The sequence below is a fragment of the Stegodyphus dumicola genome, chromosome 2 (genome assembly GCF_044657685.1).
Source record: "Stegodyphus dumicola isolate Sdum_Otavi_A_Nest chromosome 2, ASM4465768v1".
NCBI classification, from domain to species: domain Eukaryota; kingdom Metazoa; phylum Arthropoda; class Arachnida; order Araneae; family Eresidae; genus Stegodyphus; species Stegodyphus dumicola.
In genome coordinates, this window is record NC_140769.1 from 63,122,078 (window position 1) to 63,144,884 (window position 22,807).

At 33.1% G+C, this 22,807-nt stretch overlaps 1 protein-coding gene across 1 annotated transcript in view; it reads left to right on the top strand.

Moving 5' to 3' along the window:
- The window catches only part of LOC146998458 (Kv channel-interacting protein 4-like), a 589,769-nt gene that overhangs the window by 371,670 nt on the left and 195,292 nt on the right, over window positions 1–22,807 (top strand). The window lies entirely within an intron of this gene.

A 22,807-nucleotide genomic window follows, 5' to 3' on the forward strand; every position in this document is an offset into this window, starting at 1 on the left:
CGATGTACCTAGGCGAATACTGCCACTGCACGAAATACGAGCTCTTTAAAATAGTTTACCATTACTTAGAAAACTGCCACTTTTAAAATTCAGATTGACTCCATCTGTAATTTTTAAAAAACTCGGTAAATTAAATGTAAAGAACATGTTTTTTAAAACTGACATTTCTAAGTTACAGTGATCTATATAAATAATACAAATTAAAATGAATTTTGCTTATTATATTGCCATGTGTAATTTATATGAATATTTGCAGTTTTATTTTACTTAATGCTAACTGTTTCTAACCTCTGTATATGTTATTCCTAATGTTTTATTCCTGTTTGGTTATTTTATATTGTGACTATGTACTTTCACTTTCTTTGTCTATATTTATTCCTACACCTATTTTCTTTCAGTGTGCCTCCTTTTTCTCTCCTAAGTACATTAAAGATTTTCAACAATCTGCATGCTGTTCTTAATTGTATTATTACATATGGCATCACAGCTTAACTATTTTGACTAATTGCCTCACAAAGCCAGTCATCTAGTACAGAGTACGTTACCAAAACAATTGCAAATAATCCTCGAAAGTATAATACTTCTGACATCGATTTCTTCATTTGACAGGAGAAAATATCTAAAATTTCGAGTATAAAAATATTATATAGAAACTTATGGTGTCTCTATTTTTTATTCAATTGTACTTCTAAATGCTGAAAAACTGAATACAAATTTAACAGGAAAATATAAATTCTGATTTTTTTAAAAAAATGTTCTTAAAATACACCATAAATATAGCGTCACATATGATGCGCATAGTCTAGCAATCATCTTTTTATCGTTTTACATATGCGGCGTAAACGTTATTAGACTGTAACGTTCTTAACAATTAGGACATCTCTACAGGGAATACAACAAGAAATTTAATTTTTTCAGGACGTATTATCCGACAATACAAATAAAATGATTACCACATGAGCCTCATTGATGGATTGACAAAAATTTGCAAGTAACAATTCAAATCATAGCAATAAATTTGCTTTAATTCTTTTATAATTACGTCGTTGTTGTTCAGAAGGGAGTAAGAATACCTTTGCGTCGTACGAGAAAACCATAGAATTGCATTAGGTCTTTGAAAAAGTACATTTTTTGCATTAGATAATTCGATATATCTCTTTGCGATACTGCCAAGAAAACGCGGCAGGGTGTTCTACCGATGAACAAGTTAGCTGTGACTATTTAGAAGGTGACTTAGGTCTCTAAGCAAAGGTTTTGCATGTCGTAGGTAGACAGCGCCCAAAAAGATCCTCAGAATCAGGGACGTATTTATGTAATCGGAACCCGTAAAAAACCACACGATTTCAAATTTCGAGACCCTACAAATCCTTATCTGATCCGGTTATTTTTCGCTGACCGTTAAAGTGACTTATAGCAATGGCTCAATAATGGCAAAAGATAATGTATTAGGCAAAAGATAATGTATTGGCAGACCGAGTTGCAAGTTTTCGTCTCCACTGACAAGTCAGGGGCTTTGTATCTGAAACTGATGAGTGTATATGTATCCACCCTCGAATATGATGACGGATGCCATGTAGATAGCAATAGTAAGCGGCATAGCACTCCAATAGTGAGACTGTTGTATAGGATGCTATTGAATTTACGAAATTATAAATCACATAAAATTTCAGAAGATGATACTACGATGAGGACTGAACTGGTAAAAGATATTCTGTGATCAGATGAAATTATATACTTGCAAATGTCTCTCTGGGACAATTGTCCAGCGAGGTAATGCCTACATTAGAAAAAAAGAAACATTCTTCAGAATTACTAATGCCTCGATTTTTCTTTGGTCCTCTAAATCACCTGATTTATCTCCTACCAAAACTGCATGGGATATAATGAAGGGTGATGCGTTATGGTAGTCCTTCATCAAATTTTGATAAAAATTGGCTCGAGATCAATGTAATTTGAAAAGTAGTTCCACAAGTTGCCATTGAAACTTCATTTAATTTAATACAAGTGTGTGTGTTTAATTTAATAGAAGAGTGTTAAGCAAGGAAAGCAAGGCAGAGATCGAATTCAAAATACTAATTGCATCAAAGAGTATAATATGCATTGTTTCGCAATGCTAATCATTTGTCCTGCATTGCATGTTTAATATACTTCTTAAAAAGATTATTGATATTCTCTTTCATAAGGATAACAGCATAGTCCTTAAATTAGTTTAATACAGATGTCATTTAAAACAGAAATTGGCAGTCACATATTTGACAGATAGTAACTCGTATCTCTCCCAAAAATTATCATGAAAATAAATTCTCCTTGCAAAAATTCGTTCAGTAAATATCTTAACGTTCAAGTGAATTTATCCTTAGTATAGTAATTTTTGGTACAAGGTTACAATGGATGCCCATGGATGTTTATCATTCAAACTAAGACGCCAACGAAGATGCCATTTATACTGTGCATCTTCTGAAAGTATTTTATCCAGCAAGTCTTCAGCTACAATTTACGTTTCCCAGTCTGCTCATTTCCAGAAAACGAATTTAAGTTACTCTCACCTTACATTGGGTGATAGCACGAAATCCAATCTCGTCTAAAAGAAGAAAGAAAAACCACGTGGCGAATTTATCTTACAGCTCACAGCCTAGTTCCTCTTTACTTCACAACCGACTGATTTCCTTCATTTAATGCCGCGATAAAGAAGGAGGAGGGAAAAAATCCCATACATAACTGTGTTTACTGAGACAAGTCATTCTGCCAGAGGAAGCCTTATTACAATTCCTTTGTTGCATTAAAGTCCCTTTGCTGTAATCTCATATGATTAAATGACAGTCGGAAAGCAATTAGATGCAGAAAGTTAAGAGCAGTTTCAAAGGTGGAGAAATGTTCCATTTAAATGTTTTATTCTGCATTCAGATGCTGCCGTTATATACTTTGATTAAATAACTTCATTGTTTAAACAATTGGAAATCAATGACTCGAATAATTAGCTTGGGAAACGAATTAATTTTGTATAATTGTTGAAAATGGTCCTAATTAAGTATAAATGTTCAAAATATCACACACTAAACATTGCCATTAATTTCAATAAAACCAGAGCTTGTACAACAGTAAAGTTTTAAGCTTTTTCCCGAGCTTATAACTGAGATATCGTTTGAATATGAGTTCATTCTCAAGAGTTTATGTTATTATCATTAAACTAAAAACACCATTTTAAATAATCAGTTTAAATTCATGTAAATGAATGTTTTGAAAATTATTTTCAGAGGTATAAATTTTAAACTGAAAAACTGAAAGCTCACAATTTAAAAAATTATTTTACAGTCAGTGCCATAAATAAGTATGAATATCGTCAATCATAACGCAACTGTTCCTAAATTTAACTTGAGCAAAACAATACTCACAGAAAGAATGGATAGTAATATGCAAGATATAAAAAAGGGGAAAGTTTTAAACAATACTGTAGGTTACACCAGTATCGTCAAATACCAGATACTCGTATCGTTTCAGGTTTCCTCTTCAAGCTCTTTTTTTTCTCTTTTTAGATATCTGTTCCAAATTCTTCGCTCTGAGAATTCATCTTGACTATCACGATGCCTTTACAAAATCCGAAAAGGATATTTACTTACCTGACACCATATGAAAGAAGATTTAGTAACGCTTCAGTCGACGTGGTGTAATTATTGTATACCAATGCGTTCCCATTTATTAGAGCGCTAAAAAGGTTATTGCAAATTTTCAACGTAAGTAGATAATGGTGGTTCGGCTGCTCCTTCATATCATATGTTTTAAAATGTATTTACGTATAAAAGTAACCTCAGTGCATATACATTACAAAAACGCGAAATTGAGACTAAAATATATGTTTTCCATTTTCAAGTAAAATTTGATATTTAAATATTAACATCTAATTTGTTTTGACAAAGTGACAAAGTTTGTTTTCAAAATTAGGAACCGAGATTTTGATCAAAAAACTCCTTTTTTGTTCTTAAGCTCGATGAAAGTATTATTTCTTATGTTTCCAAAACCGTTTGAATTTTGTTCCTACGTTCATTTAACCTGGAGTTATGATACTTTATTTGACACTTTGTCCTTGAAAAGCATACCGGAAGTGCACAAGACGTAAATATTAAAAAGGCCGAAGTGGGTGTGTCAGAGTTGTTTACTTTTATTTTCGGCTCTTAAAACTTTATTTAATTGCATTTTAAAGACCAAAAAGTATTTTTATAATAGCAACTAAACAAAGTTCTGGCATATTTTCAAGCTGTATGTTATGAATTCACTAATACATTTTCGTTTGTGTTTTGATTCTGTGTTTACATTGCTGATAAGCGTTTTTTTTATTTGTTACTGAGTAATATTCATTAATTTTATAGGTATAGATAGATATTGGAATAGGTATGGTAAATTAGGTATAGATATTGGTTACTACAGTGCAAACGAGTATGAAAGGTTTGATGTTAACCATATCGGCAATGCAAAACAACATTCCCTGATTTGGCTTTAAAAAGCAGAGAAAAATTTTAAAAGCTGCGAGAAAGAAAAAAAATGTAATTTCTGAAAACCAAGAGGGCAGCAGTTATAAATCAATGGAATTTTAAGTTTACAAATTGATTAAAAGTTGATAATCGAGTGTTTGAATTCTTTAAATGCGTTTATCTCGTTTTTCAGTTTTCGTGTTTTAATGCTAACAAGAAACACAATATCTTTAAAAATTATCATTGAAATCTATTATGCAATTTAATATACATGTTTAGACACAGACTATTTAATAATTGATAAATGCAATTTTTATAAAGTTATGTGTTAAACATGAATTTTAATGAGAAAATATTGTTGCGTGCGTACGGGTTCGTTATGAAATGAATGCACAAGTCCGATGAAAAATGAACAAAAATTTATTATTATCACAACAGAAATGCTTAAATTTTCTCAAATTATCATGCAGTATCACAATATCTCACAGTAGTTATCTTTTAACTACTTAAATGTACAATAGAACGTAATTCAAAACAGCTAAAGAACGCTAATCCGCGAATTCGCTATAATCATCAACAGCAGTTTTCTAAACAACAACAAACTAAGCAACTACTACAAACTGAGATGTTTTCCTCCTTTTATAAGATTTTAAAATCACGCGCTAGAATTTTCCAGTACCTTCTCGAAATCAAAAAGAGATATTTATTTATTTAATGCACGCGCTCTTGTATTTTCAATTTTCCGGCTTAGCTTTCTTTTAATATTCGTCACGCGCTGCACTGCACGAGAAATAAAACCATTTAATTTGTAATTGAACTAACATTAGCTTTTTAAATACCAAATTCGTAACACTGCCCCCTTCCCAAGGACTGCACGTCCCGGGCAGTACAATCCCTGGACAGGAAGCTAAACTTACAACTGTGGCATAAATGCAACTGAGGCATAAACATTACATTACAATATCAAACAACATGAACAATAAATGCAATAACTAACTTAAACAAATCAAATGCTATCAAATACAAATCAAATACAAAATACACATTTAAAAACATAAAGGACCATGGTCTGATACTATTTACAATTATTTACATTACGTACTATGGCCATAGTAATGAGCTAACCTGTCGTAATGAACGACTTTAGGTTTAGAGTTCGAAGACTTACGAATCCGAACCACGACGTCATTCAGCCTTTTTAGGACTGTATACGGGCCATCCCAAGGTGACTGTAATTTAGGACTCAGTCCTTTTCGTTGAATTGGGTTCCACAACCACACCTTGTCTCCTTTGTTGGATCTCTGTCTAGTAGCTCTTGTGTCGCATCTGGTCTTCATTTTTTCCGTCGCCAAGTTGACTCGCTTTCGTGCAGAACAGTGCATCCCCTCAAACCAGGCCTGGGCATCTTGGATGTGTTCCTCAGCGATGAAGGCGCATCCGTAGGGCGACTAAACAGGCAGTCACAAGGCAGACGAAGGTCTCGACCGAAGAGCTTCTGGGATGGAGAATAGCTGGTAGTCTTGAGTTTCTTTTCGACCCTGGTATGATTTCGGCAGCTTCCCGAGCTCGATCTTTCGGACAAGGCGTCGACATTTCCAGGCGAGGATCCCTTTTGAGGATGGATAGTCATGCCATCAGATGCTGAAAGCAGCTTATTGTTTTTGAAATCTAAGGAAAAATTGTATTTCCTTAAAAAGTCCAATCCGAGTATGCATGGATCTATAATATCCGCCACATATGCCGTGTGATGGTAGGCGGCACTTCCAAACGTGATGTTTACGTTTAACTTCCCAGTTATGTCGATCTTGTCACCAGACGCAGACTGAAGGGTAACACAGGATGGCGTCCAAATAAGTTTATCTTTAAACTGTTCAGCTAAATCTTTCCTAATGATGGTAACATTAGCTCCTGTGTCAATGATCATATTGCAAGGAACTCCATCGATATTCCCATTGATGGACAGTCCGTTATTGTTGCAACTCACTATAGAGATCTTAAGCGCTTTAAAACAGGGTTTTTCATTATCTGGCAACCTCCGTTCCTTGATATGGTCATTAATTTGTTTCCTGCGTCGTTGCTCAGAAATTGTCTCAATTTTCGTACCCTGGGGTGTTCTGCAATTCTTTCGTGCGTGGCCTTCATCTCCACAGTTCCAGTACTTTGGTTTCTTGTCAGTCCTTTTCCTTCCCGTGGCATTTAATTGCCTGTTTAAATCGTATGCCTTATTTTCCGTGCTCAAAATACTGTTTGGTTGTAGGACTACAGATAGAAATGTCCTGCCAGGTAGGTTTTCTGTTTGACGACTCCATTAGATCAATTATGGGTTTAATGTCGCGGTTTTCCAGCTGGTCTTTGCTGACTTCATCATCACTCCACGGTTCTCGATCAGCCGATGTTGATGTTGTAATTTGTCTTGCGACCGGAGTCAGCAGCTCGTATTTCGCTTCCACCCTGGAACAATATCGACAGTTTTCTTGGCAAGGTCTTCTAGACAGGGCGTCGACGTTTCCGTGTGATGATCCCTTACGATGACGGATAGTGATGTCATATTCTTGGAGTCTCTGTATCCACCTGGCTATTTGACCCTCAGGATTCTTGAAATTTAAAAGCCAGGTCAATGATGCATGATCGGTGCGGAGCAGGAATTTTCTGCCGTATAGATAGTGATGGAACTATTCTACAGCTTTGACTATGGCGAGCAACTCTTTCCTGGTGACACCAAAAATTGTTGCGTGCGTACGGGTTCGTTATGAAATGAATGCACAAGTCCGATGAAAAATGAACAAAAATTTATTATTATCACAACAGAAATGCTTAAATTTTCTCAAATTATCATGCAGTATCACAATATCTCACAGTAGTTATCTTTTATCTACTTAAATGTACAATAGAACGTAATTCAAAACAGCTAAAGAACGCTAATCCGCGAATTCGCTATAATCAACAACGGCAGTTTTCTAAACAACAACAAACTAAGCAACTACTACAAACTGAGATGTTTTCCTCCTTTTATAAGATTTTAAAATCACGCGCTAGAATTTTCCAGTACTTTCTCGAAATCAAAAAGAGATATTTATTTATTTAATGCGCGCGCTCTTGTAATTTCAATTTTACGGCTTAGCTTTCTTTTAATATTCGTCACGCGCTGCACTGCGCGAGAAATAAAACCATTTAATTTGTAATTGAACTAACATTAGCTTTTTAAATACCAAATTCGTAACAATATGCTTTTTCTTTGTTATATTAAACATTCTAGCTTAAAAAAATTTTTAATAACTTCCTAGCTTTAAAATAATAGTCTGCCTCCTTGAGAATATCATTATGATGAGTTTGCATTTTACAAAACGTGAAAATGTATAACACTTTTTTTAACACAGTGTTTCTAATTTACTGTAAATATTGCTTTTTTTTTTTTTTTTTTTTTTTTTTTTTTTTTTGTGCTTGTTTTCTAACTTTACTCCAAAAATACAAAATTAATGGTCATTAAATAACTCAGCTTCTTCATTTTTTTATCATTAATTACTTAAGAGCCATAATTAAATGCACAATATTAAAAATTTAAAAAAAAAGATTTCGAAGGTATGCAGCCCCTTAATTTGCTAAATTGTAACCTAAATCTACGTTACACACTCTGATAGATTCCTTTATGTTTATTAGCCAGTTACTTTATGTTTTGCATCGTTACTGTCACTTCTTCTATCTATTTCCATACCAGAATTCAAAATTAGCTCGCGTGTATTTAAGGCTAGGATTTTGAAGTAAGACTGAACATCTCCCTCCTCTTGTGGTCACATTACTAAATGGATATCTTAGATAAAAGTTTCTGTTTCGGCTTTGCATTATAATTGCTGACAGCTGAATTCCTCGCCGGTTAAGTTTTGCGCCAACTTCGCTATGTTGATTGCCGTAGCCTACAAGTTTATTTGACTTTTGACTTACTGTTACTCTTAAGTTTTCTAGGCACAAGTGTTTGGTTGAGTTGTAAGTACGAAGAGTGACTTCGTTTTCTATTTAGTTTTTAAGGAAGGGTCTTTTAAACCGCTTAACATCTACCAAGACTTGACGTGTACCATCTAAGCAAAACTTGAAAACCTTTAGTGCTACCACTACAAAGTACTAGTACCACCAACAATCTTGAATAAAGCTCAGATTGCATAAATTTACGAGTGTTAGAGAATTAACTCAATCAGGATGTTGGGGTTTTATTGTTTTAATTCAATAGTTAAAAATACTTTGCTTCTTTGCGTACCACCAGTGGTACGCGTACTTCCGGTTGAGAACCCCTGCTTTAGATGACTGCAAAGAACATTAAACACTATACAGCCATACATATAAAAGGTACATTTTCAGGTATATTATTCTAAAATTAATGATCAAATATTCTCATAAAATTGTTTAATTGGCGCTGGTATGTTGTTAATAGTACAGAAAGTATAGATAATGGAAATTATATAGATATAAAATAAGCATTGTTTGTCCTTCGCTATTATTACAGCACATACAAAGTCTTTACGCCATGTTTCGGTACATGTTTGAAGATATTTTCTTCCATTTCTTCTGACAGATGGTGACCAGTTTTATGGTAGTTTTAAAGCGGTCTGGTAAAACTTTCAACCAGCGCTGTGACTCGCCGCTGAGATAATCGATTGGGTTAAGATCAGGATTTTAGATTAGCTCATCGGATTCATTCACACTCGTTTGTACGGACGTTTTAATTGTGGTTTTCACTTCATAGCTGGCTGAACCGTCATACCGAAAATTATAAAGGCCAATTCTAAATTGATGCTACAGGTTGGATGGCACGGAGTTGTCAAAAATTGTGGGACACTTACTGACATACTATAGTTGCTAGAAATGTGAATTAATAATCACATTTATGACAGAAAGTATCTCCTTTTGTAAAATAACAAGTTAAAAAATCGATTTTAGTATGCTGATGAGCAAAGCTCTTTCATAAACATTTAATCAGCTCACTCACGGTGTGTTTGTCACTTTGGTCGAAAATGTGTCCTCTGTTTTTAAATTATTTCACCATAAGCTATCGAATTCACGTTTTTGCAACTTATTGTGCGAGGATTACAGTACACTGTAGTGTAGCGAATTTTTCAAAAATCGATATAGAATTTTAAAATTTAATATTAAAATTTTTTCACATATTTTCGTAAACGAATGAATTAAAATTCTCAAAATTTTATTATTTAAACCATCAGATATAGCACAGAAACATTTTCAAATTATGTTTGTATAAAATTTGTATGAAATAATTTCTAATTTTGTTGTAAATTTTCGAAAATGTCAAGACTTTTTCAACTAATTCATGTTTATTATATTAAAATTTTAAAATCTAAAAATGTATCGGTTAGAAAGTTTTGAAATTTTCACAGTTATAAAACAACCCTATTTTAAAGCAAGAGTAATAACAATATTTACATTAAATGAATTTAGATTAAATGGGCCACCTTAAAATCTTACGCTATAAAGCAAAAAACGAAGTACCAGTTCCTTTTTTACCCTTGCATAGAAACATAGTTTCATGGTTATTTTTTCATTAAGTCACTTACTTAGATAGATTTTAAAACAAATTACATTTTTTTATCTAAAAATAAAAGGGAGTTCAAGGATTGGTCAGCGCTTAAAATTGCAATGAAATCTGCTACGTTATTTTTAATTTTTTTCCATTTCATAAATTTGTATGCTTTCTATTTTAAATGTTGATTTTCTTAATTTTGTTCTAGTATTTAATATTATGTTTTAATGGAGTTTAAAATTCTAACATCCAAAATTGTATCTCTTATGAAGATTCGACATTTTCGAATTTTATAAAACAAACACATAACCTTCTCTTAAAACAGGAACGATATTTATAAGTTGAATTTCTAATTCTTTTATCTAACTCTTTTATGGTGTTTGTCACTGTGGTCAATATTTTGCCAACGATATTTATATAATTTACTGATAATCTATCGAGTTCATAATTCAACCCACTGTCTTTGAAGATAACAGTGTGGTGAAGCAATTGTTTAAAACTTTTATTTCGATTTTTGTTAATTAAATGTAGAATGTTTTAATTATATGTGGGGATTTTTGCATATATGTTTGTTTAATGAACAAAGGAAAACTCTCTTAGAATTTTTCGATGTTTGCACCATGAACAGAGCAAAATATCGTTTCAGAGATATTTAAATAATACTTTTAACTTAATTTCTGATTTCTGGCAAAATTACTGAAGTTTTCGACCATTTGTTACAGTATAATTGCTGGAATTAAAACAGGAATTATTCATTATTCAAAAATGAATTTTCAATTAGATATTTTGATTGATAGCATGTCATTAAGACTAAAAAAGTGAAATTTAAATAACTTTCTGTAAGCCTTTTTTTAAAACGCATAAAATAACTGATGAACTTGGAGGGGATTTATTTAATTTGCTTAACAATTAATTTTATTTGGAATCAACCTTTCCTATCGCCCTTGCTTTCAACTCCCACTGTCTTGCCAGAATGTAAATAATCTAGCAGCGTGTATTCAAATGAGGTAGAAAGAAGTTAGTATTTAAGGGATGATTTTGGAAGGTGAAGTTAGAGCGTGTTCTGTCTGCCTGATGACCACGCTGCATCTTTAATTTACTAGCGATTATATTTCTGTGGTGTATATTTCTGTGGGTTCTTTCCATTAAGCTTGTTTACGCCGACTCTTACGCTTCAGAGCCACCTTGCGCATCAAGTAGCCTGTGAAGCCGTTAGGCTAGACTTAACTCCATTTGATTTTAAGTTATTCGTTACCTTTTTGAGTTAAGCCAAAAGTGTTGACTTTTGTAGGACGACTCGGTACCATCTGTAAATTTATTTTTTTTTTCCCCTTCCTCCTTTGAGAACATACAGACACCCCGTGCACCACATATGTACAACACGGGGCTTACAGAAGTAAGTTAACTAGAACATTAAAGGTTACATGTATAAATAAACATTAAAAATTACATGCATAAATAAAGCGAACAAAAGCAGAGAACAGCAGACTGGACTTCACGAAAACAGATAAGTTCACTGGCCAAGTCATTCCGAACATTTTCAAATCGTTCTGTAAGCATAAGCTAGGGCCATCAAATGTAGGGCACGAGAAAATCAAATGTTCCACATCCTCAGGAACTGTTTTTGAACATTCACATAAATTATTTGATCGTAGATTAAAACGAAACAGATAACTTGCAAATTTACCGTGACCAGATAAAAACTGAGACACTTTTAATAAAGAGTTATTTTTACCCATCTCTGGACGTTTTCTTACTTAAGGCTTAGGGATAATTCCCTACACAGTCCTCTAATGTCCAGCTAGTTTCTGATACCAAAGTAAACGAGACATTATAAACTAAAATGAAAGAAATAATGTATCATATAGCTTAGTTTATAAAAATAATGTATCAAATAATTTAATAATTCTCAATTCAAGATCAAATTATTTTGTGCGGTTTTGTATTAGGAATAATAAAAGCGTGGGTGTCTGAATAACGAAATATATTAATCCATTTGCCTTGTCAATAGTATAAGCCATGTTCATTATATATTTATGAAGGATCCCCCACTCTTTTATTATTTATGATACCAAATTTTAGGTGAATTTTTAAAGAGAATTATTTTATCTCTTGTTCCTATTAAACTATATGTTATTTTTCTCCTTTTAGATAATTAATTATTTAATGAGATTCAAATAAAAGCTTATTTTATAGAAACTTCTTTTATTTCATTTTATTTAATATCTAAGATTAATGAAAGTTTTCACTTCTCATGTTTTGACAAAATTGCTTCCGCGTGTTTCTGATCTTTTATTTGTAACGAAACTGAATTTATCTCTAGCTGAATCAATAACATCTCTTTGAGATGTTAAAAAGAGAGACAGATGTGTAAATTTCAATTTTAAATTATCTTTCGTGAAATTAAAACTCAAGGTAAACAAGTCGTAAGTGGGAGGTACGCTTTCTTTTGCCTTGAATATGAAGCTCTTTTGTAACTGAATGATGTAAGCAGTACGCGCCTTTCTTTTGAAAGTCTAAAAATAACTTCAGTTAGCAATAATGAGGAAATATATTAATAAGTATATTGCAAAGAGCGCGATTTGGGGGGGGGGAGTAGAGGGTATGCGAAAAGACGTACAGAATTCTACGAAAATACATTTATGATAATGATCCAATAGAATATATAATATTCGTAACTAGATTTTATTAATGTACTGGGTAATTCAAAATAATTGCAAAATTTTCAATGCATTACTGTATGAAAAGATAGGAATATATTAAAAACTTGGCACGTGCGACTTTTTTTATAAAGGAAATATTTATCTAATAACACAGAAATAGGCTAACGTTTGGTTTATTGCTGTCTAAATTACGTATTAATCCTAAGTTATAGGATTGTTTCATGAATTGCTTCAGTTACATTAAATTTTAGGATATATCTCAGGTTTGATCGCACTTTAGAAAGACAGAATTACTGAGTTTCTTTGCAATAAAAAATATCCCAAATTATTTTCGCTAAGATTGGGTGAGCGAAAACACAGTTGATTTCCTATGAAGCCGGCTCATTTGGGATCTGATCGCCGTCCTTCTGATAACCGTTAAGTCAGATTTTAGTTGCATTCTTCTTCCTTTATGCACAGAGTTAACATAAATGATACATTCATTTTGAAAGGGCTATATTTTCAAACGTATTACGGGTACACACATGAACAATATATGAAAAGAACAACAAGCTCACCGAGGTTTTTTCACTATTTCACCAAGTTTCTCGGAAAAGTTGAATGCTGCTTCATCGCTGAATATCATCTTGGTGGCGAAATCTTCGTCCTCCACTGTTGACGCAAAAATTTAGTCGACCGGAGTAATCCTCCCGCTTTAATTGTTGCAGGAGCTACATGTGGTACGGTTTGAAATGGAACTGTTGACGCAAAATCTTCTACACAGTTTTTGCGGTATTCCGAACATCTGGTCAATTCACAGGATGGACATCAAACAAACAGTTCTACAAAATATATAGAATGAGCTCGATTATCGCCTCGACGTGTGACGTGCTACCAATGGGGCATATACTGAATATTTGTAGATGTTGTATAAATTTGGTGATTTTGTGGTTCTGTTCACAAATCTTTCATTTCTATAGGTAAAACACTTTTCAAAATATAGCCTTTTCAAAACGAAATCATTTATTCTAACCCTGTACGAGGTGTGACACAAAAAAGGAGACTAAGTGTGTAGCATGAAAACGGATTGGAATTGGCAATAACTGTTTTGGTGACGTCATGCCACACACCTCCTCTATCCATGCGGCCAGTTTTGACTTAACCGACCAAGCCAGTGGGAAGTACTGCGTCATTGAGTGAAGACCTGCAACTGCATTCTGCCGTAAAAATGTCTAATGTAAAAACCGAAGAGCGAATCAACATGAAGTTTCTTGTGAAACTTAGGGAATCATCCATGGAGAAAACATTTCAAATGTTAACCGAGGCTGCTGGAGATGAAACTTTATTTCATTTCACGGACGTGTGTTTGAATGGCATATGCGGTTTTCATGGGGAAGGGACAAGAGATCGCCCAACGCGTTCATCATGATTAAATGGGATCACAGTGGTCAGAACGTTAATCCCTATTACTACATTGAAGTACTAAAATGAATTCGTGAAAAATTAGGAAAATTAAAGGCCACAGTTGTGGAGTGATGGATGGCTGTTGCACCAGGACAATGCTTCCGCTCACACGGCCCTATGTGTCAAGCAGTTTCTGACCAGCAAAACTTTACTGTGATGGGGCATCCTCCTTATTTACCCGATTTGGCTCCATGCGATTTTTTGTCGTTTCCTAACGTTAAATCTTACTTAAACGGAACCCACTTTACCTCAGCTGAAGAGGTTCAGGCAGAAACGGAGAATTCCTTAAGGGCCTTCCAAAAACCTCGTTTCAGGACTGTTACCAGCAATGGCAGCACCGAATGCAGAAGTGTGTGAATGCTGAAGGGAACTACTTTGAAGGTGATAATGTCACGGAGAACTGATTATTTTGTAAGTACAATAATTTATTGGGCCAGTGGCTTTTTTTTTCGTGTGTATGTGTGTGTGTGTGTCACACCTAGTATTTTTATGTATTTTTACAGTTATCGGGATTTCTTCTGGTTTCAATACAATGAGTTGTTCGGCGTTTTTACATTTTTATTGGAAAATTTGGAGTTGTACTAGTTTTATCTTTGACTTCTTTCATGGCTTTGTTGTTTTTGTTCCAAATTTATTACTTTTTTTCTAAAATCAAAAGCATTCAACTGGCAGATGTATTATAATTTAACGCATTATAATACCTCTGAATCACAATTTCAAACTCTTACTACAGCAGTCTGGTATTAAAATATAATAACAGTGGTCGCTAAATTTAACGTAATTGGAAACAGTAGAAATTTTTATTAACGTAATTACTGCGAAGCAGCAAAAACAAAGAAAACTTCTAAATTTGTTTTTATATTTATTTTCATTTTTAGCACAAAAGGCTATTAATCTCGAAACGACATGTTGCATTCTTTCATGTTTCATTCCATTCTGCTGCCATCCGTAAAAACGCAAGATATTTACCTTCCAAATTTAATCTGCCTGTTACGGAAGAGTAAACTAAGTTATATGAAAGCAACAGATGCTCTTGTTAAGTATATTATTTCATTTTCTTTTGATAAGTATAATATTTCTTTTACTTTTAAATCTGATTCAAAGGTAAATCTAATTCGTGATATAGCTAATTAAAAGCATTAAATATTTTCAGGGAATTGTGTTATATATTTTTTTCAATTTTCAACTATGTACAAGATAGTTCCCATGTTAGTCTAAATATTCGTCGTATTCATCTAATTTACCATAAAATGCTTCTCTATTCCACTTGGACCATCTTCACTGATAATCTCTTGCTGGTAAACCATAGTAAACTTTAAAAGCCCTTTCGGGCGAACGTTAAAGTCGAAAATCTGTCAGATTTGTTTTTTCAATTATGATTATTACTTCCTTGTACGAAGTAAAAAGGAAGTATTGTAATCGCGAAAAGTTTCAGGCAGCATATTTCAACGAAAATATCCATTTTGACCGCTATCGAATGCAATTTAACGATGTTTTTGCGTGATCTCTGTACGTAAGGACAGAATAAAAGACTCATTTCCTCCAAAAAAATTATAAAACTGCTTTCAAATTAATTCTGAAGAGAATTTTTCGTGGCGTCTGTACGAACGTATGTACGTACATACGTATCTCGCATACCTCAAAAACGAGTAGCCTCAGAACGTTGAAATTTTTGTATATTGGACTGCTATAATATGTAGATGTGCACCTCTATTTTGGTTGCAATCGGCCGCACCAAACGTATATATATATATATATATATATATATATCCACTCTGTTACCCGGCTCAGTGATCTCAGTTTCTTTACTCTTATATGTTTGTAAATTGTACATTTTTAGCTTTACAAATGATTGAATTATGTTTTTTTATCTTCCGGTTAAGGTTTTTATGTCTTTAGGCCATTGATTGTTTACATTTGAAACAGCAGACTAGTGGTTTTGTTGCCAATCTAGAGAAACTTAGCTTCGCAGCAACAAAGATAACGCCTTCATTTATTATTGCCAATTAAATCATGCTTAATCCTTTCTGGAATTTTTTCGACGAAATAAATGTTTAAGATTTACTTCGTAATTTTTAATATAGATATTTTGAGTTTTACGTATTTTTGCTTTCTCGCGAAGTGAGAACTGAATTAATGGAATGAGAAATACTCAATCGTCTGTGAAAAACTGTTTCTTTTTTGTTTTGTTTGCTTTTATACATCATTCTAGCTTTATTATAGTATTTGAATAGAACATGTCGCAACGATTAGATAATTCTATTATTTAAATGATATAAATTTTGTGCATTATGAGTTATAATATGAACGAAATATAACACTGTTAAATGAATCTAGCGCCAGAGTGTCGCTATGGTAAACAAATACTAAACTGAATTTTAAAGAATGCATTTATTCTATTGTGGTTTATGCGCTGTCGGCGAAGTAGATTTAATTCAATCCAATAAGTTTAAATGAAATGCAAGAAAAAATGCGTATAATTTAATATTCCGTACAAGGAAGTCATGTGGTGTACACATCAGATTTTTATTATGAATATTTGTTAAATTTCAGGTATTCTTTTAGTTCAAGTGCAAGTAACTTAGTTGAATCCTTAAAGTCAGTTAGATAAAGGTTGAAATAAAATATCGTTTCCTTTTTAAGGAGGTAATAGGAGTTAAAGTACTTATCTGAACGTTTATGCAGAAATATTAATAACAAGTAGTGAAAACCTGAAATATAATTTCACATTAAGGAAATGTTAGTGTTAAACATATTAAGAATTAAAATCAAATGATGAATATGTTTGCATAAAACAAATACGTTTGGCAGTATCAAAATATGGTTTTTTACATTATATCATTACACTATGTCTGAGTTCATTAAATATTTAGCATCCTTTCTTAAAATATACGTATAAAGAATATCTTAGTTAGATTTATTTGGAACATATTTATATATTTTTCTAAACTTCTAGTGATATTTTAGTTTAAAATTAAGTTAGAATTTAAAGGAAAAATAATATACAAATGTTTTTCATAATTTATTGAGCAATGTAATGCTTAATAAGATGAAGTTCAATATAATTTAATATAAAATGCATTTTAATGAAAAAAACTTTAAAATTACGTTAAATTAATCAAATATTCACACTAGAAAGAAAAGAGCTAATAAGTGAAAATGAGTTAGCATGAATATTAAACTCTACAAACATTAAATGTGCTTTCAGTTCACAAAATAATAAAATAAAACGTAGGAAGACACAATATTCGTTCATTTAATTAAAGTTACTTGACAAAATAAAGATGCAAATGTCCCAATGTATCGCTGCATAACAGAAAGTTTTGCTGATTAAGAAGAAGTTATTCATAAATACATATTAATTTTAAATAAGTAGTCTAAAAACAGGCTACACTAACGTCAAGAATTTTAATTAGCAAAAAGCGAAGTAGCTTTTCACAGATTTAATTTTTTAAGACCTGTTATTATTTACAGTTTCGAACTGAGAGCTTGGAAATACATTACACACTTTAATAATTAATATTTCAATTACGTACTACGTAAAGCCATGCAATGAAGTAAATTGTAAGACTTGAAATTTTCCCCGAGGAAGGTTTTTCACAACGTTTTTTGTTCTTATCTTAGAAATAAATAATTATTTCCTTCACTGTACATCAGAGGAATGCCGCTTTCAAGAAAAAGCTTTGAAATTAAATTAATTTTTTTAAAAAATTCAGATAATTAATTTTTACAGGATTCAATTCTCTTGTGTTATACACGAGAAGAAATGCAAAATTTAAACTGACTTCATAAGCCCACTTTGTTTATATTGAAAGAGAGGATTCCTCTTATGAAAGGTTTATATTATATGTAATATTATATAAAAAGTATAAGGTATTTGCATTATAAAAGAAACAATTTGCTTAAATTTAATAGTAAACATTTTGCGCATTTGTGTTAATAAATTATACAAGTAAAAACGAAACAAACACACGTCAAGTCAATATGTAGATCCGTATGTTTAAATCTAAATTTGATGATGTACATATGTGTACACACGCTTACTTACTTAATACGCATTGTATAAAAATATTTTTAAAACTATTTCTGGCACTTCTATTTGTTGTTTTCTCTTTCGAATTTTCAAGAAAATTTTCAGAAATATTTAACTAAAATATGTGAATGGAACTAAAATTTAGGAATTGTAGTTAGTAAAGCAAGTTACTTGAAACATCTCTTTTAACAGGGAAAGACAATGAAGAGTGAAGAATTATATTTTCCATTATTCAAGAACCATGTGCTTACAAGTGCGGTCCGTCAATAATCATATGTTAACAATAATCACGATACATCGAAACGAATTGTATATACTAAAAAATATCAATATTGTTGGTGAGCAGTACTGAATTTTATAAAAGGAGTACTGCATGGATGGATTTTTATAATCCGTGTAAAAATGCTGAAAGAGATTATAATTAAAACTGAAATCATGGCGCATGAGCAAATAATGCTGGGACGTGGCTTCAGAAAACACAGAAAACAAACAAAGAAAAAGCATATTTTACACATTTTCTTAATTTTTGTGATGATTTGCCAGTACAGCGGAACATTGAGATACAACTTTAACTCTTTCTAGCATTGAGCTATTATAGCGAATTTCTCGTATCTAGAAACAAAATTTCCCACTGAAAATAATGGAAATCCAGTAATCTCTTCCGCAACCCCAAAAATATCAACATAAAAATCATTTTTTCTTATAAGTAACACTGGGAAATAGTAATATAATCGTATTTTATCTTTATGATAGCTTCCGACACCGAATCGCCTTTTAACTGCTTCTCGTTAATGCACGCCAACAATATTATAGCTCCTCAACATCTTCTAGGAGTTTTGGACGGTGCTTGGAAGTAACGATAACTTCTTTGGCCACATCAAGTTTCTTAAATTCTTCCTTCGCTTTTGGAATAGTGCAGATCGTCGGTAAGTTTTCGCGAATTTCGTCACCATGCTTCTGTTTATCTATGATTTCTTTCTTAATTTCAACGGCCATGGCTTGCTAGGCAACGGTCTTTTTGTGAGCCATCATGAAAATAATCTTCACATTAAATGTAAAAAACAACTTACAAACACACTAACACGTAGATCAAAGAACACTGAGTGATTTGACGAGGGGATTCCCCGAGTCGAGCCGGATCGGGAAATAGCGCCACGCATGCCAACAGCCTTGCTCACTTCTCGTTACTCGAGTCAATGCTCGTATTTAGTGACAAAATTTTCCCTTATACCTGCCTCGTATCTCTTTTTTCTCGTATATAAAGGTGCTCGTATCTCGAGGTTCCACTGTATTTAAGACTATGTTTAATGATTTTTGCTGTTTGGTTGTGTATTTTATGCTATTTTATTAATTATTTTATTTTCACCTACATGACTATCAAAAGATACTATTTTAAGTATTAAGTTATCATGCCAAAAGTGATTTTATAGCTATATGATTGAAATTTGTGTTCCAAAAGTAAAAATTAACTTTAAAGAGCTTTTTCTCAAAACGCTGTTTTTTCAGATTTGCGCGCAGAATATCTATGAAACCGATTAAGATACAGCATTGAAATTTATAGCACAAATAAATATCAAGACAGTAATTAAAATAGACTCTAATTATAAAAATACGTTAAATTTAAAAAAAATTCAGTAAAATTGTACGTAAAAATTAAGAAAAAATTATTTTTTAAAAATTAAAGCTCAATTTCGTATTTAGAAGTTAAACTAATTAAAAGATTTTACTTCAAATGAATAATTAGATCAGTAGCTTTAATTTGGCATTACGTTTCTGCAGATTATGGTGAATTTATGCGAGTTATCCTGCGCGCAAGGAAGCAGTCTAATTCAAGACTTCAATTGTTGGAGTCTTAGAAAAACATTTTTTTAATTATTAAACTTTATTTCAAATCCACTAGATATTTTTTCCCAGGCATATGAATGTCTCATCTAATAGCCCTGAAAAAATTATGAAACTAGGCACAACAGTTAGTTTTTTTAAAAATTGTGTAGCATATGTTAAATATTTCGTATTTTTCTCTCAGTTAAAGGTGTACTGTCCCCTTAATGCAATCGTCCTGCACCTGTGCTTGTGTAGTTGCGTAGAATGTTCATAATGTCAGAGTGCTGGCGGTTAGCGGCCAGACATATAGCACAACGGTGAGCTGTTGTTTGAGCAACGTAGTTCGGTGCATCAGCGGGTATTCCTACTCATGCTGCTACGATTTCTTGACTCGGGACCCCCCCCCGCCCCAACATAACCGATTTCCTACCCTGTTTCTTCATCAGAACATGAAATTATTTTCTCAATTTATCTTCTTGGTATAGCAATCGTAGATATACAGTAAATTACAGTTTACGTATTACGTCGTTTTTTATATCGTTCTACTAAGGATATTTTCCTATTCATAATAAAAACAAAAGAAAAAAGCTGTATAATTTCAACTGCAGGTTTTTACATTTCAGCTAGCGATGGTACGAAACATGAATCATTTCAAGTTCGAATATTAAAATATTCCTCGAATCTTTCGAATTGTTTGAATTTCGAATGATGAGAATTGATTGGGATGCTGATTACAGTTACGTTTGACATCAGTTAAAGTTAATATTTTCAGATTTTCAAGGCAAAAGTTTTAATAAGTTTTTATGTAAAATTTGAGAGATTACTATAGAAAAAAAGTGCTAAGTTGCGAAATTTCAAAACTCGGATCTTTTCAAAATCTGCGGTATTCGAGAATTTGAAGATTCAACTGTCTTATACTTAATTCCAACAATTTAAACTCTAGAATGTAGTGTCTTGGATCATAAGCATTTACTAAAATTATTTTGCTATATTATTAGGACATTTACAATCATTTAGCATTTTTATGGAGAACAGTAAAACAAATGCTTGTAATCTTAATGATGAGCTAAAATAAGTTTTTCTGATAGGAAAACTTAGCCCTTTGACGAAGACAAAAAAGTGCATGTTAGGTGACATATTTTGGGAAAACATTCATGCAGACAGCCTAATAAAATTTATTTATTCCGATTTGGTAGTACCATACACATAGATTAATAATGCACCATATTGAGTAGTATAACTTATACACAAATTAGAGGTTCAAATCCATAAATTAACTTTTATAGCTGCATGACATCTGTTAAATTCTCTACGTACTAGTACGTTGCATTATTATGGCCGTAAATAAGCTCTGAGCATGCATAATAATATGAGGTGTAAAATTGTCCCGTATACACCAAAGAGCTACGTGTCTTTTTATTAATATATATAAACACTGTATAGCATTTGTTGACACCTATAGACAGGTATTATTATTATTCTCCCCATTGAAATTCTCTAATTGAATTAGAACTCAATCAAACGTTTCATGTGTTAGCTGAGTTTCCTTTCAAATGATATACTGTTCTCTGAATGTAGTTAATAAATTAAATCTCATGCAAATCAAATCCAATCTCAGTTTATCGACTGCGAAATTTTCCTTACAATTTAGCTCAAATAAATTATTTTCACAATTAACTACGCTGGTGTGCAAAACTTAAGTAACAGCTGTTCCTTTTGCCATAACTCCACGAGAAATTATCTGAGAGACATGAAATTCAGAAATGAGAGACAACATTCTGTGTTTAAGCGATGATGAAAGCGGAATGAATACAATGCATACAGTATGGAATCAGACAAAAAAAGGCTTCATTGAACTCATGGTATCGTTAGACATGACTGTCTGTACAAGAGAAACACCAACAAGCACATGTTAATTGGTATGGGATATACCTTCCCTTTCGCACAGTCTCTCCATACTCAGCACCAGATTGTCCAACAGATCATGAGGTAAGAGTTCCCATTCCTCAATCAGCATCTATTTCAGTTGTTGGTTGTTTCCCGGAAGATGTAATCGTGCCGCAAGGCGTCTTCCCAAAGCATTCCACACATTTTCTATGGGATTTAAATCAGAGGAGTACGCTGGCCAAGCCATTCGAGTGATAGCTTCACTTTTCAGTAGTTTCCGAACAGCAGGAGTTAGGTGTGGTCGCGCATTGTCATTCATAAAAACAAAGTCTGCTCCAGTGGCCCCTCGGAACAGATGCACATGGGGAAGGATCACCTGCTGGCAACAGCGATCTCCGGTTACAGAACCTCTTTCGAAAACAGCTGTGAGCTCTGTCCTCTAGTGCAGCATGATGCCTCTCCAGACGAGAACTCCAGGACCGCTATAACGGTCTCTTTCCGTGATGTTACTGAGATGAAATCGTGTCCCGACCTCTCTCCAAATCAACTGGCGTTGAGAATCGCTTGTGGGACTAAAACGACTCTCATCCGTAAGGAGGACAAGACTCCATCGATGAGATGTCTAGTTTTTATTCTTATTTTATTATTTTATTTATTATTATTTAAGTTGCTCCTTGCACCTCTCTAAACAGTGACGCTGATGGCTAACTTTCAAAGGAATGCAGCGCTCAGGACGGCGGGCGAATAGGCCACCTTTGTGAAGGTATCCGGACAGTAAACCGCGACACAAGTCGCCCCGTTGCTGTACACAGTTGCTAAGCTGTGGCGCTTGCTGACTGGTTTTGGTCTCTTTTCGCCTGCAGGACAATATATCGGCCCTCCACTGAAGTTTTGTTTTTTGGAACAGCCAACACCAACCTTTTTAATTGCTGTAGCTATGGTTTGGAAGGCTTCCCAAGCGCGC